At 39.2% G+C, this 13,764-nt stretch overlaps 1 protein-coding gene across 9 annotated transcripts in view; it reads right to left on the bottom strand.

Moving 5' to 3' along the window:
* The window catches only part of eag (potassium voltage-gated channel protein ether a go-go), a 389,509-nt gene that overhangs the window by 168,424 nt on the left and 207,321 nt on the right, over positions 1–13,764 (bottom strand). The window lies entirely within an intron of this gene.

The following is a 13,764-nucleotide window of genomic DNA, read 5'->3' as shown; positions in this document are numbered from 1 at the left end:
ATCACCCGTAATTAATTCAAATTTTCCCGCTCAATTTCACAACGATAGTGACGTCATAGCATGAAAACATTGTTGACATATCATCCGCTAAAACACCCATCACCCAATCAACACCGTAAATTAATTCCGATTTTTCTGCACAATTTTACAACAGTGGTAACGATAGGTAGGCAACCCGCAACAATTAACCAGTCGCTAGTGACGTCACACCATGGTTGGAAAATCATGCACCATACCCCACCCCTCATCCTACAATAATTCAGATTATTCTGTACAATTTTACAACACCTCGCAACATAAAACATTGTTGACAGATCATCCACTAAAACATTCATCACCCATCCTTCATCGCGAAATAATTCGGATTTTTCTGCACAGACTGACAACGTGGGTGATAGGTAGGCAACCCGCAACAGTCGCTAGTGACGTCACACCATGGTTGGAAAATCATGCACCATACCCCACCCCTCACCGTAAATTAATTCCGATTTTTCTGCACAATTTTACAACACTGGTAATAATCGACATTTTTCTGCACAATTTTACAACACTGGTAACGATAGGTAGGCAACCCGCAACAATTAACCAGTCGCTAGTGATGTCACACCGATTCCCTCTGGTGACGCCTTAAATGTCAAGGGTCAAGTGGTGCCATATCCCTATATATACACTACTGATATACGAACGAAAAGTACCCGTATCAGGCAACAGCGGCACTGGCATGACAGGCATTTCGGTCTCGGACTTGCTGGGTGTTGCTGAGTTGCCTATCGTCCCGCCTGAAGGGACTCTAGTCTCGCCGAAATTTCCTAATGCGCAGTCTAAGCCATAGATAGTGCATAGAGAGGTTATGATAATTATGTTATTGTTTCGTTTGGAAATTTTGAATCGGGTTTGAGCAAAATAGCATTGCAATTTCAATTTCTCCTGGCTCCTGTCTCTTTTTCTATGTCATATTATTTCTGAAATTAATAACAATATAACTTCTTGAATGGTTTTCTCATTGTACGCACGAAACATTTTCAATTTTATGCTGCCCCGAGGAATAATACTTCCAAATGTGACCATTCTTGATTTTGCTTGATTCCTTCTCTCTCTAGGTACCTTTTTCGTTGTGAGTGAGTTTTCTTTTATGATTCTCTGATTACTGAGGGCACCATGCTTGGGCACAATGTGCCTGAAACGAAAAGTTGCTACTTACTTGTCTACTATGTGCATTCCTATCCAGACATCATATGAAATCATCTTGGTACTTGCGTTAAATCTTTCCGTTCATAAGGAGATGGTATACAATAAACTTTAGTTGTGATGACATAAATTTTCTCAACTGCATGCTGATTATTGAAACTATGTCAGTACGACAAGGCAAGACAGCCCTATCTTAACTGTGCAATATATCGCATTTCGATCTCTTATCAGACTGCTTCAAACTTTCAATAATCGGCCTGCTGCAATGAAATCCTTTTATAGCTTTCATCATTATGATTCTCCATTTGGCCATTCTGGTCAACTAGAGTCCACAAAGACACATTGACTTTAAACGCGCAACAGGGTGAAAGGGAGAGTGCCAGTTTAACTAATAATGGGTTTATTTTCAATGATAAAATTAACCAGTCTATTTACTGTCACACCTTCAAAGTGGGTGAATGTGTCAGGCAAGAACCCTGATAATCAACAACTTCAGAGCTGCTCTTAATATAGGACTTCTATGTAATGTTCCATCTCCTGTGTACAGTAGGCACAAAACCAGGATTTACATTAGAGGCATCACCTGTGTTAAGGGATACCTTTTATGTCTTACATTATCCAACATTTTTTTTTTGGATTCTTGGAACTAATGATAGAATGCAAGCTAAATTCTGCAGCTCAGTGCAGGACCTCTATCATTTACGCTGCTTATACCTAGTTATGCCTGCCAGGTCCTTTGACCATTCGAATCGCAATTTCTCCGAGCTCCAATTTCATCATCAGTAATAACATTGCAAATGCGTGATACCGTCTCATGAAGACAGTAAGTAAAGTAAGTATTTATCAATATTTTTAGTTTTATGAGAGATGTCTCTAAAGCTATGGCATTCTGTATCTTGAGAAATGTGACCAGTTCACTCGTCATTGGAAAAGATAAACAGTAAAAGTTGATGCTTCCGCAAGCAAAAATTACAGTTACCACAACTGAAATTTCGATCTCAATAGCATGAATCTTCTGAACTGTAATGAAACAGTTTGATAACATTTCATTTTCAGAAGCCTTTATCTGCCAATGCTGGTCATACAGAGTCAACAGCGATTGAGTTTCAGTGCGTTATCAGGGTACGACAGAGAATACCACTTTAATTTTTGGTTTTCCTTTCAATAACATTTCATTTTTATGAGTCTGTATCTGCCAATTCTGGTCATGCAGAGTCGGCTGCGATTGAGTTTAAACGCGTTATCAGGGTAAAACGGAGAGTACAATTTTGATTCTTTGTTTTACTTTCAAGGATGGAAAAAAACAGTCCATTTTCTGTCACACCTTCAGGCATGAACTTTTCAGCTAAGGACTCAAATAAATGACAATTTAGGAGCCACTTGTCATGTATGGTTCTTCTGTATTAGTCCGTCCCTTTCATACCGTAGACCGAGAACCAAAGGTTAAAGTATAAATATCACCTATATTCAAGGCTTAATTTTATATCCTATGCTATGTGATCCCTCTCATACGATTCTATCGAACGAATGATTCTGCCGGTAAGTTAATTATGTGGAGCACCATCATATCTATGCTGGGAATTGCCAGGGAGATTCTGCAACCATCCGATTAAGGTAAAGTCTATTTCTTTCATCGTAACTCTCACATCAATACAGTGGCAGGTAAAGTAAGCAGGTATTTATGAGAGATTTCTCAACTCGGGCATTCAATGCCCACTATCCGTCAAAGAAGATGCTCTGTTGATATGCTGTTGCAGCCAAAAATATTTATCACAACTAATATTTTTAGTCGCCTCAGTCTCAATCGATAGCTTTCATTATTCTGCCAGTTCTGGCTATCCAAAGTCCACATCTAATGAGTTTTAACTCACTTTCAGGGTGTGCCAGAGAATTAATTCCTGTATCCATTTTCCGTGCTAAATGAACCAGCTAATTTTCTGTCGCACTCTCATAGTGGGTAAATTTGTCAGGCGAGGACTCAGATAATCTAGAGGTCAGGCGGCACTGATGTATTATGTCGAACAGCTGCTCTGTATTATCTCCTATATGTGGTAAGCAGTGACGGCAAGTTTACGTCTCCAGGTACTGCAAATTTTAGCCGATGTATAGAGAGGTTATCACCAAGGATATCCTGCATTAGTTATAGCGTCTCTATTTAATCAAACCAATGAAATAGTAGCATATAGATACATACCTTCTGCACAGGTCAATATGATAGACCTTGATTTGAAGAATTTTATCCAAACACAGGCTTTGACGATTCAATCGACTTCTGACCCAGAATCGAAGAGACTTGATAATAATCAAATTAAAGCTAATGCTTGAAGTCAAGTATCTTTGATTTTGTGACATTGAGTTGATTTCATTGAAGTGGTTTTGTTTCAGTGAAGCGTAGCTTCTTTAGGTGAACACATAACCAAGACTGACGGGTGAATGCATTTACCGGTTATCCATTATGAAGCATCCCAAGTCTATGAAAACATACAGGCTTTAGGCACCAGTTGCATGATACACTGAGAAAACACACATCAACTCCTGAAAATGTAGGCTGCCTAGCTGCTAACAAAATTTTAGTAGAAAGTGGAAACGCAGAATCATTCCCACCGATTGAGATCCCAGACACACATCATCGTATTGAGGGAAAGGATGATTTTCTGGTGGAAAGTTGCTGAATCTGATTAACGAGAAATAGTATCTAGGACTCACTATAGCGGGATATCATCAATCATTCATGAACAATTACTTGAAAAGATCACTAGATCAGGGCCGCTGGGAAGAAATGGCAGGTTGATCCGAGTACTTACAGTGACAACTAAATTTATCAAGGGTGCGGGAATCATAAAAGGGTTATATAGAAATGGATCCAGTTATATTCGGCTAGGATAAAATAGATAGAAACATACATCGATTAATCCATCTTATTTTTATTATTTAAATATTGAAAACAGTAATGACATAAACCATAAACATAACCTGAAATTTAATTTAACTTCTGGAGTCGGCGCTCACCATCCATCGCGCGGTTCTACAAGTTGTTTTCAAATTCTGACTGTTTTGAAAAATTGAAGGACCCGCTCCTTCTTTCAATAAATTCTCCTTTCGACGCCCATATAAGTCCGCAAACTTTCCGAAAGGCACATCCTGGGAGTCTACAGATTTGAATCATACCTAGTTTAATGGATTTTATGCTACCCTTACCTCCACAGCCCTAGGGACCGATCGACATTCAAATCGTCAGAAAACGGGTTAATTATTAAATTGTTCTTCTTTATACGCCATCTATTTCAAATTTCCAAAAAATCATATTTAGTTTATGTGACGCTGATTCAAAATATCTATACTTGTATGGGGTTTTTTTCTACGGTATAGCTGTAATGTCAGTGAACTAAACACGATGGTCTCTCCCGGGACCGAACGTTTCGCGGGCCCCGTATCTGCTCAACAATTCCATCATTGTCATCTTTTGGGGGTCCATGTCGTCAAAAACTAATGTCATGTTTTGGGGTCCAAAATTTGTCGTTAAAGCTTAATAACTTTTTTAATATTTAACTAAACTTAAAAAGGGTGGTCATTACGAGTGGAGCTGAGCATACTCTACCCAAATATTATAGGGTTTTTGGGGTTTACTCTACGACTTAATTAGTAGGAGAGCTTAATGGACCGCAAACCGTGCAGAAAAGCCCGGTCGCGTTGTTTCGTGTAAAACTAGTTAGGCAGCAGCCACCCGTCTTTTTTTTTTTTTTTTTTTTTTTTCTTTCTTTAGGTCGTCAAATTTTTAGGGGAATTTTTTAGGATTGGGCCGGGGTGGCTACCGCCACCTAGAATAAATGACACTCATTAGGTCATTGCTGCGCTGCGAGCGCGAGGAAAGTTAAAACGCCTTCAAATGAATGCGTATGCAACACGCACATCCATCAAGTACGAATAGTTGTATGCAGCGCCGTAGCGCAGAACCGAAAATAACGCTGGCCGCTTGCGTGTTCTACCGTGCTAAGGAAGAACGCCGTATGGACATTTGAGAGTTGCCATATTTCCTTCGATAAAACGTTTAATTTTTCGGAAGGTTTTGAGTATTTTTCCTTTAAATTTTCAGGAACTTCAAGTGAAATTGCGAACAAAATTATCTAAAAAATTGGAGGGAAAAGCTGCATAAGCCGACCAGGAAATTTGTGTCTTATCAAAGGAAATTTGGCAACTCTCGATTTTCATACGGCGTTCTTCCTTAGCACGGCAGAATACCTAGAGATAGCGTTTTTTTTATTAGTTCTTCAGTTCAGTTCAGTTTGGCTGTGACAGTTGAGCGTCATTCCCAGTGTGACGATTGATCCGACAGTCTCTGCTATCAATGTCATTTGGAAATTTTGTCATGCACAAGGTGATCCAAAAAACCTGCACCACCACAATCACCCTAAGGTTCTAGTTCTTTTTTAGGGTATTCCCTGTACAACGTTCGGGATTTCCTAAGGTAATTTTCCTTGACCTAGGAACACTTACAAAATTTCAAGTCATCATCTCAATTTGTTCGAAAGTTACCGGAATAATGCCGGATACTAGTGACGAAGGACTTTAGAATCACACTGTATACGCAAACGCTCAACGGCGAATGAATAGTTGCAAATTCAAGAGTCGACTAATCGGGTATAGTGAGCGAATATTACTCTTATCCCTTGCCCTTTCTTTAGGATTCGACATGGCGTAGCACAAAGTCTGTCTCGATTTATTTTATTTTTTTCAAAGATTATAATCGTACATTTTTGTAAGCCCTTTGGAAAAATCTTAGCATCCTTCGGTAAAGTTGGTGATTGAAAAGGATTGTAGAAAGTTACTTAGAGATGTACCTTAATTCATAATGAGAATAATACAGAGAATAAGTACAGCATCGACAAAAAAATTAAGCCAAGATAAAATGTCCCTAACGGGACTGAGATTTCAATCTCTGAACTAATTTTCCCCATTAATAAATTCAATAGTTACTGAACATTTCGATACGGAGGGAAAAACCTCATTCGACGGGAATTTTTCCTCGAAGAGATATGCTGTTTGGTGCAAGACTAGTTGCGGCACTATAGTTACCAGACAGCATAATTCTTCGAGGGAAAATTGTGCTCTTGAAAAATGAGCTTCTTCCCTCTAGAGATTTTCAGTTTTAAACAGAATTCTTACGCACGTGGAGAGAAAATTAACTGCTTTTTGCCTGAACGAATCGTAAGTCAAACCACAATTAGTTCATAGATATAATGCAATTTTTGGGATTTACCTATTAATACAATTTTTTTTAAAAAAAAAACTCTTTTTCCGAAGCTGTGCTTGTAAATTTTATCAGAGAGAACGAAAACATACCAACTCGAAAAAATGAAAATAATCAAGACACACACAAAACTGCATATTAGGTGAAGAAGTTAGTCTAAAAAAAAAACTTTTGGTGCCTAAAAGCAGGTATTTAATTAAAATTTAAAAGTCCAAGTTGAGAACGGTAACTTCATAATGACCTTTATGAAAATTGTCCGTCCTTAGTGAAAAGATAGCATTTTCGAGGTACCGAGTTGGTGTGTTTTCGTTCTCACTGATTCAATTGCTGACCTAATCAAATATCCAAGGAATAAATATGCCACCATGTTTAAAATTAATGAAAAAATGAAAGCTTTTACAGGGTGACAACACCTTTTTTTAACGCAGAGATATTACTCAACTGCGAGAGGCTCACACTTCTGTTGGTGATGGTTTTGCGAGATCCGGGATACGGATAAAAAGGTCTGATGGGTGATGGCGAAGGACGAAAGGGGAATTTCGGAGGGAGAGAAATGCAGGGCGATGGGAGTGAGAGCTCCATTCAGAGGAATGACGGAGAAGTCACCATCAATAATACTGTGTAAATAATTCACTCGCTAATGAGATCGATTGAGTGCGATACGTTTTGATTGTCGCTCTTGATCAGCCTAATTTTTCCCACTCATCAGCGGCACGCGTTGCCACATGATATGCAAATATTATCGCTGGAGCCCCTGGTGGTGGTGACATTTCTGCCATGCCAAGGAAAAACGCCGTATGAACCTATAGGCGTTGCCAAATTTCCTTTAAATAAATGCGAATTTACAGAGAAATTTGTGGATATTTTTTCTCCAATTTTTCAGATAATTTCATTCACTGCCAGATCAGAAAAAAAGTAGCTTAGATCTAGAGTCTAGACTCTTAAAAACAATGATAAGAAAAAATACTCTTGATTCAATCGGATTATTGTTTGAATCAAAAAGAAATCCGCTTAAATTAAGAGGCTGGGTTCTCGATTTAAGCAAAAATCCGATTAAATCAAGAGTATTTTTTTCTTGTCAATGTTTTTAAGAGTCTGGTCTCTAGATCCAAGCTACTTTTTTTTCCAGTGCTGGCTTTCGTTGATTACACAGGACGCTACGGCTCATTTTCTTGGCCTTACCTACGCCCTCTCAGCATGCATCGATTCAATTGCCTGCAACAGGTATACAAATAAGTTGTTCATGAATACTTCTCTATTGTCTAAATTCTGTATTCGAAATTGTCTTTTTGGAAGGATACTTTCAGCGATGGCATCTGGAATGTTTCAAAACTAAAATAATCAAACAATCATGATCAAAATTAGATTTATGGCAGGATGCCATTCAGTGTTCGAAGCTCACAGACGCCAACGCGCCAAATGAGCCTAACAAATCTGCCATGGCGCCTAAAAAATGAAGACTCTGCGCCAACGTGGCCCCTAAAAATTGCCCCCTCAGAATCTGGATTTTCATAAGAAGTCACAAAAAAAAAACAAAAAAAAAACTAGTTGAATAGAAAAAACTCAGAATTTTCAGCACTACAAGTGAAAGCTTTTTCTATTCTTCACGGTTTCATCATTTGTGCGTTTGTCTTCCCCAAGTTACAGCTACTTACTTGTTCTGTTACGAAAACATCTTGCGTCTAACTTGTCACTAAATGCCCCGTGATTAAAGGCAAAAAATCAATTTGGCCCGTAAAAAATCTTCAATGGCGCCTAAAAATCGGGCTCGATGTGCCACATGGCTCCTCAAACTCAAGGTGAGTTTCGAACACTGGCAATCATTAATTTGTCTCCGAAAACATCTCTTCAAGTATGACGAAAGTCGTAAACTCAAACTTTGTTCAAACACCGATTAGAATCAAATTGATGGATCAAAGAGTTTCGCAACGGTGCCGAGGTGTCAACTCATCAACCGCCGCTTCCCTATCAGTGACGCGGATCTATATAGAGCCAATAAATTCCTGTTAAATACTCATTCGACCCTCCCCTCCGACTCCCCCATTGTCTCCGCGAGGGGACGTATTTTAAAAGCCCGATTTTTCGGAGGCTCGAATCGGCTTCGTTTCCGCGCCATTTAACCCCGGGCCTCCCCCCCCTCCCCCCGCCCAAGGCCTTTGTCGCCCGATTAGTTTCTCATTTACTTGTCATACGAACCGTCGTATCTCATTCCGTCGTTTCCCGAGCGAAAGAACGTAACTATATTACAACGATGCCAAATTTCTACTCGCACATTCTTTTATCGCTAGAAAGGTGTTAGGAATGTCTGACTGAAAATACCGCTGACTCTGTTTCTGATTTTGTCGAAAATCAGACAACATTTCGACGGAAATTGCACAGGGTGCATTGGAAAAAAAAAAAAAAAAAAAAAAAAAAACACACTGGATCTAAAGTCCAGACTCTTGAAAACATTGACAAGAAAAAAATACTCTTGCTTCGGATTTTTGCTAGAGTCAAAAAGAAATCCGCTTAAATTAAGAGACTTGGTTCTTGATTTAAGCTAGATTCTGATTGAATCAAGAGTACTTTTTCTTGTCGATGTTTTCAAGAGTCTAGACTCTAGATCCAATGTGTTTTTTTCCCAGTGTGTCTTGTTTTTTTTTCATTTTGGGAAATCCTGATTTTTCCTGATTTTTGACTGCTGAATCCTGATTTCATTATTTTTCCCGATCCTGATCAAATCCTGATTTTTTGCGGAGAAACATTAACGGACGGGTAACGGATAATTAACGGCTAAAAAGCGGACGGCCGATTTTTCTCAAATCCTGATTCTACGACCGATTTTTCCTCAAATCCTGATGAAATCGGGTTTATATCCTGATTGACCTCAAACCCTGATAGAATCGGGAAAATCCTGATGTTAGTTACCCTGTTAATGGTTAAAACCTGTGAAATTCGAGTTTTTTTACCAACTTGGCAACCTATGGATGGATTTACGTTTCTTTGTTTAAGAAACAACAATTTGTGTGTTCGATACTCCGAGGGGTCGAATGTTGGCTCGTTATCGAAGTGACCTTGATCGATGTACAGCATTGCGAGGGTATGGCTACGTCGATGGAAACGATTTATCGATCGACTGGCTGGTCTGCACGTATCGAGGAAGGGGGGTTTCGATTGGGAACAGATGTGAGGCTTCGGGAATGAGGCTGTGAAGTTATGATTAAAATATATACCTGGTCATCGGGGCGTGAAAGATCCACTCGGGGATCCTGGGTAAACATGAGCCGGGATCCGCCGATAAATGAATAAGGCTAAAAGCCCCTTTTTCGAGTTGGTCCCGGGGGAAAGAACTTCAGGCCCGAACGGAAAAAGATCAATAGCCTCAGCGCGAGGGATTCCATGCGTGGGGCTGTTTGGAAAATATTTTCAAACGCCTCGCGTTTTGAGCAAGTCTCTAATAGCGAACGGTGTCTGCTAAAAGTGAAGAATTTTTTCAAAGTAAAAAAAAATCTCGGTGTATTTACTAAGAAAAGGGTAAAATTACCAAGAATTCATGGTTCTATTTGATCCCAGTTTTTTCTTGGTAAAATTACCATTTATGGAATTGGTAATTTTACCGAGAAATCTCGGTAATTTTACTGGACTTTGGTAAACACGCCAATGTTTTTATTGACTATGGTAGAATTACCGGGATAAAATGGCAAAGTTACCGGGAATTGATTACCAATAAAAGTGGTATTCTTACCTGAAAAAAAACCAGTACAAATACCGGTATTTAAGTAAGCTTACTAGTCTGTCTTGGTAAAATTACCAATAATTGGTAAAAACAGTGAGATGGTAAAGGTACCAACAGACCTTAGTAAAAACGCCGAGAATTTTTTTTCAGTGTTGTTGAAATAACGTAAGTTGCGTTTCAGTCGTAATGAAGAATTCACCTACTTCAGACTTCACATGATTCAAAAGGGGAGACGTGATCATTTTTCATCCTCAACAGGCAACGATGACTGAAGTCTGGTTGCGGTTGCTGCATGCGGTTACTTAAGTGAAGCAGACACACCCTGCTCAAGATGGAGTTGTTTGAGTTTCAGGTGTTTCTCGAAACCACACATATGCGAGCGAGAGTGTTTTTATTTTAACGTGCCTGAAATACCAAAATCTACTGAGCCCCTAAAACGATTCGCCACTAAGCGTTGTGACACCTTTCTACAAAGCGATGGAATCCCTGGTTTTTTACTTTTCGGAGGGTAATACTTGATTTCCTTTGTGAAAAGTACTGCATTTTCCACTTTTTGTTAGCGAAAGTGTTTTATATTTCGTTGAAGTCTTCCCAGATTTACATTCCCGTACTCAGATAAATCGAATTTCATTAATGTAAATAAAAGCAAAGAATTTGATTCGACTCTGAGAATTGCCTTTGGAGAGCCTAAACAAAAGGACGCTCCTATCATTAAAACACCCTCAAACTCTAGACCGATTGAAATTATCTTTAGCCATGCTCAAGGTACTAAATAGCAGGGTTACAATTCAAAACTAAACTCGTATTTGGTATAGAAATGAACTAAACCACTCGCAAATTAAACAGTCAGATATCGGAGAGTTTTCGTTTAAAACTCATAGTTCAATTTTTCCACTAAACTCCTGGTAATGCCTCCACAGAGAGGGGTCCCATTGTCCAAAGACGACCACATTTGCGGAAAATCCCTAGTTATTTGAACTTCCGCAGCAAGTTTCTGCAGGAAACGAAACTTCGAGAAAGTAGCGTGAACACCACACAGCAATGTGTTTAATTAGGCATTCCATCTAAGGATGAAAATAACTGCATTAAACAGGTGCGCTCGCGATCTCAGATACGGGTCTTTGTGAGTTTCATTCCGCGAGTTTGAATAATTGTGCTGAAAAGCAGTCAACGCGAAACGCATATTAGCGCCCACAAGACCGCAGAAATTCTTCACGCATTGCATCCAACACAGTGCGATCAGCGCTCTACGCATATTAGCGCCCACAAGACCGCAGAGATACTTCACGCATTGCGCCCAACACAGTGCGATCAGCGCTTACGCGAATTAGCGCTAACAAAAGATGTAATTTATTGTATTAATCTAATGGAGCATTTGCACAAATGTAAACAATTTTTATTTTTTCATGCGACATCGCAGTATTTTTCATAATTTTTTTCCGAAATGGGAAACTGTAGGAAAATAGATTTAAAATTAAAAAAAGAGAAAATTCGCCGCCTTATGACGTAATCTGGTGGCATTTACTATTTAAAAACATGTACTTTAGCAGATGATGTTATTTCATATTTTCTCCGAAAATTATTCAATTTAGTCACTAAGGATATCTTCGTGCCCAGTTTTCCTAGTAGTTTTGTTTTACACATGAAACTGACATAATTTCAGACACATGCAAACTCTCCATCCCTATGTTAATTAAATTGTTCAGATCCTGTGTAGCATTTTGTAGCCTAAAAATAGAGAAGATAAAGGAACATTCATTAAAATAAAATCGCATTGTTTATTTGAACTTACGTATACTCTGCCGTGTTGAGAAAAAACGTCGTTCGCGCCATCCGACATTGCCAAATTTCCTTCGATAAAATTCAAATTTTCACGGATATTTGTTAAAATTCTATCTTCAATTTTTCTAAGAATTTTATTCTCAATTAGATCTAAATATTTCGATAATATTAGGAAAAAATATTCATAACTCTCCTTCAAAATAGACAGTCTTCTGGAGGATATTCGGCAACTCTCAAATGTTCAAACGGCGTTTTTCCTTGTCGAGGCAGTACTAGAGTATCTATATAGCGAGAGTATGGACAAATCGCTTCGTGGAGGACTTAAAGTCCGAAAAGGCAGCCACTCTTCTAACCGACTTCTAACACACAAAATTTCGCTGCCAGTCTGCAGAGTCTGCAGATTCAAATTTTGACAAGATGGCCGAGAATGTACATAAATGCACATTCTTCCGCAAAAATGAGTAAATTTGAACAAAAACTAAGTCATATACCGACGGTGAAACTACCAAACCACGTATCTCGGTTTGCGACGTCCCAGACTTCCTGTCATACTTTATTTTTTAAATGAAAAACTACTTAACGTCCAGTCTTGAAAATTTCTGTGATTTTTCCTCTTCGTGCGGAGAAAATTCTGTGAAAATTTCAAGGAATGATACTGATTTGGTCTTCTTCAAAAAAATAAAATGTGAGCGTAGATTTTTAAACACCGCAAACGAGATACGTGGTTTGGTAGTTTCACCGTCGATACGTGCTTTATAAACGACGGTTCCTAACAATTCGTCGCCTACCTGACATAAAGGCGTAACTACACTCTGCAGTGAACCCTGTCCTTCATACATTTTAATGCTTTTCCGGGCTCATGTCAATTTGTAGTTACGCCCTTACGTCAGCCAAGCGACGAATTGTATTACAATGGAAAAAGAACAAATTGGATCTAGAGTCCAGACTCTAGAAAACATTGAGAAGAAAAAGGACTCTTGATTCAATCAGATTTAAGCTTACATCAAAAGGAAATCCGCTCAAATTAAGAGGCTTGGTTCTTGATTTAAGTTTAAATCTGATTGATTCAAGAGTATTTTTTCTTGTCGATGTTTATAAGAGTCTGGACTCTAGATCCACTGTGGTTTTTTTCCCAGTGTATTAAATCGCTCGGGATAATTGAAATCCATAGGTTGGTTGCATTTTGGGGCCGTAACTTTATTCGCGGATGCGCGGTGAAGGCCTGATGGATTTTCGGAGTTTCACATCCGTCTATACTCTCGCTTTATAGGCACTCTAGGCAGTACTGTTGGCAGCGCTGCGAAACGAGCATGTTTGGACGACGAACGGCAAGTCAGGTTAACGACTTAGTCGAGAGGGAAACGGCGGCGGGGCTCAGTGTCGAAAGGGGTCGGTGTGGGGGTGGTTGCGGGCTTCGGGAATGCAGGGGCTGAAGTGTGACGTCACTGCCCTTAACCCCCGCCCCCGCCCCAACCGCTCGCGAACAAAGCATGAGAGGTTTTTGTCCCTCATCCTGGGAATTCAAATAATTCATTAAAAATTTAATCCTTCTCTTCATAGTGAGGATCGTTAACATTTTGTAACTTGCCTCCTCTTGTTCTTGTGTTGCGTTCTTAAAATGTTTAATCCCTTTGTTTTTTTCACAGCGAATAATTAACAGATCCCTCCTAGTCTCGCCTTCGTACATTCTCTTTCACGCCTTTTTGACCCTTCTAACCGCTTTGCTTGTGCCCCGAACTCCCGCTTTTTAGTTTCGCTCTCAGTAGGATAAAATCTTTCCTCTGATACCCAAAATCTTACCCTCTTATAGTTGATCTCTAATAAATCTGAA

The sequence above is a fragment of the Bemisia tabaci genome, chromosome 7, assembly GCF_918797505.1.
Source record: "Bemisia tabaci chromosome 7, PGI_BMITA_v3".
Lineage (NCBI taxonomy): Eukaryota > Metazoa > Arthropoda > Insecta > Hemiptera > Aleyrodidae > Bemisia > Bemisia tabaci.
Note: the sequence above shows the minus strand (reverse complement) of the source record. Positions and strands in the feature narration are given on the sequence as shown.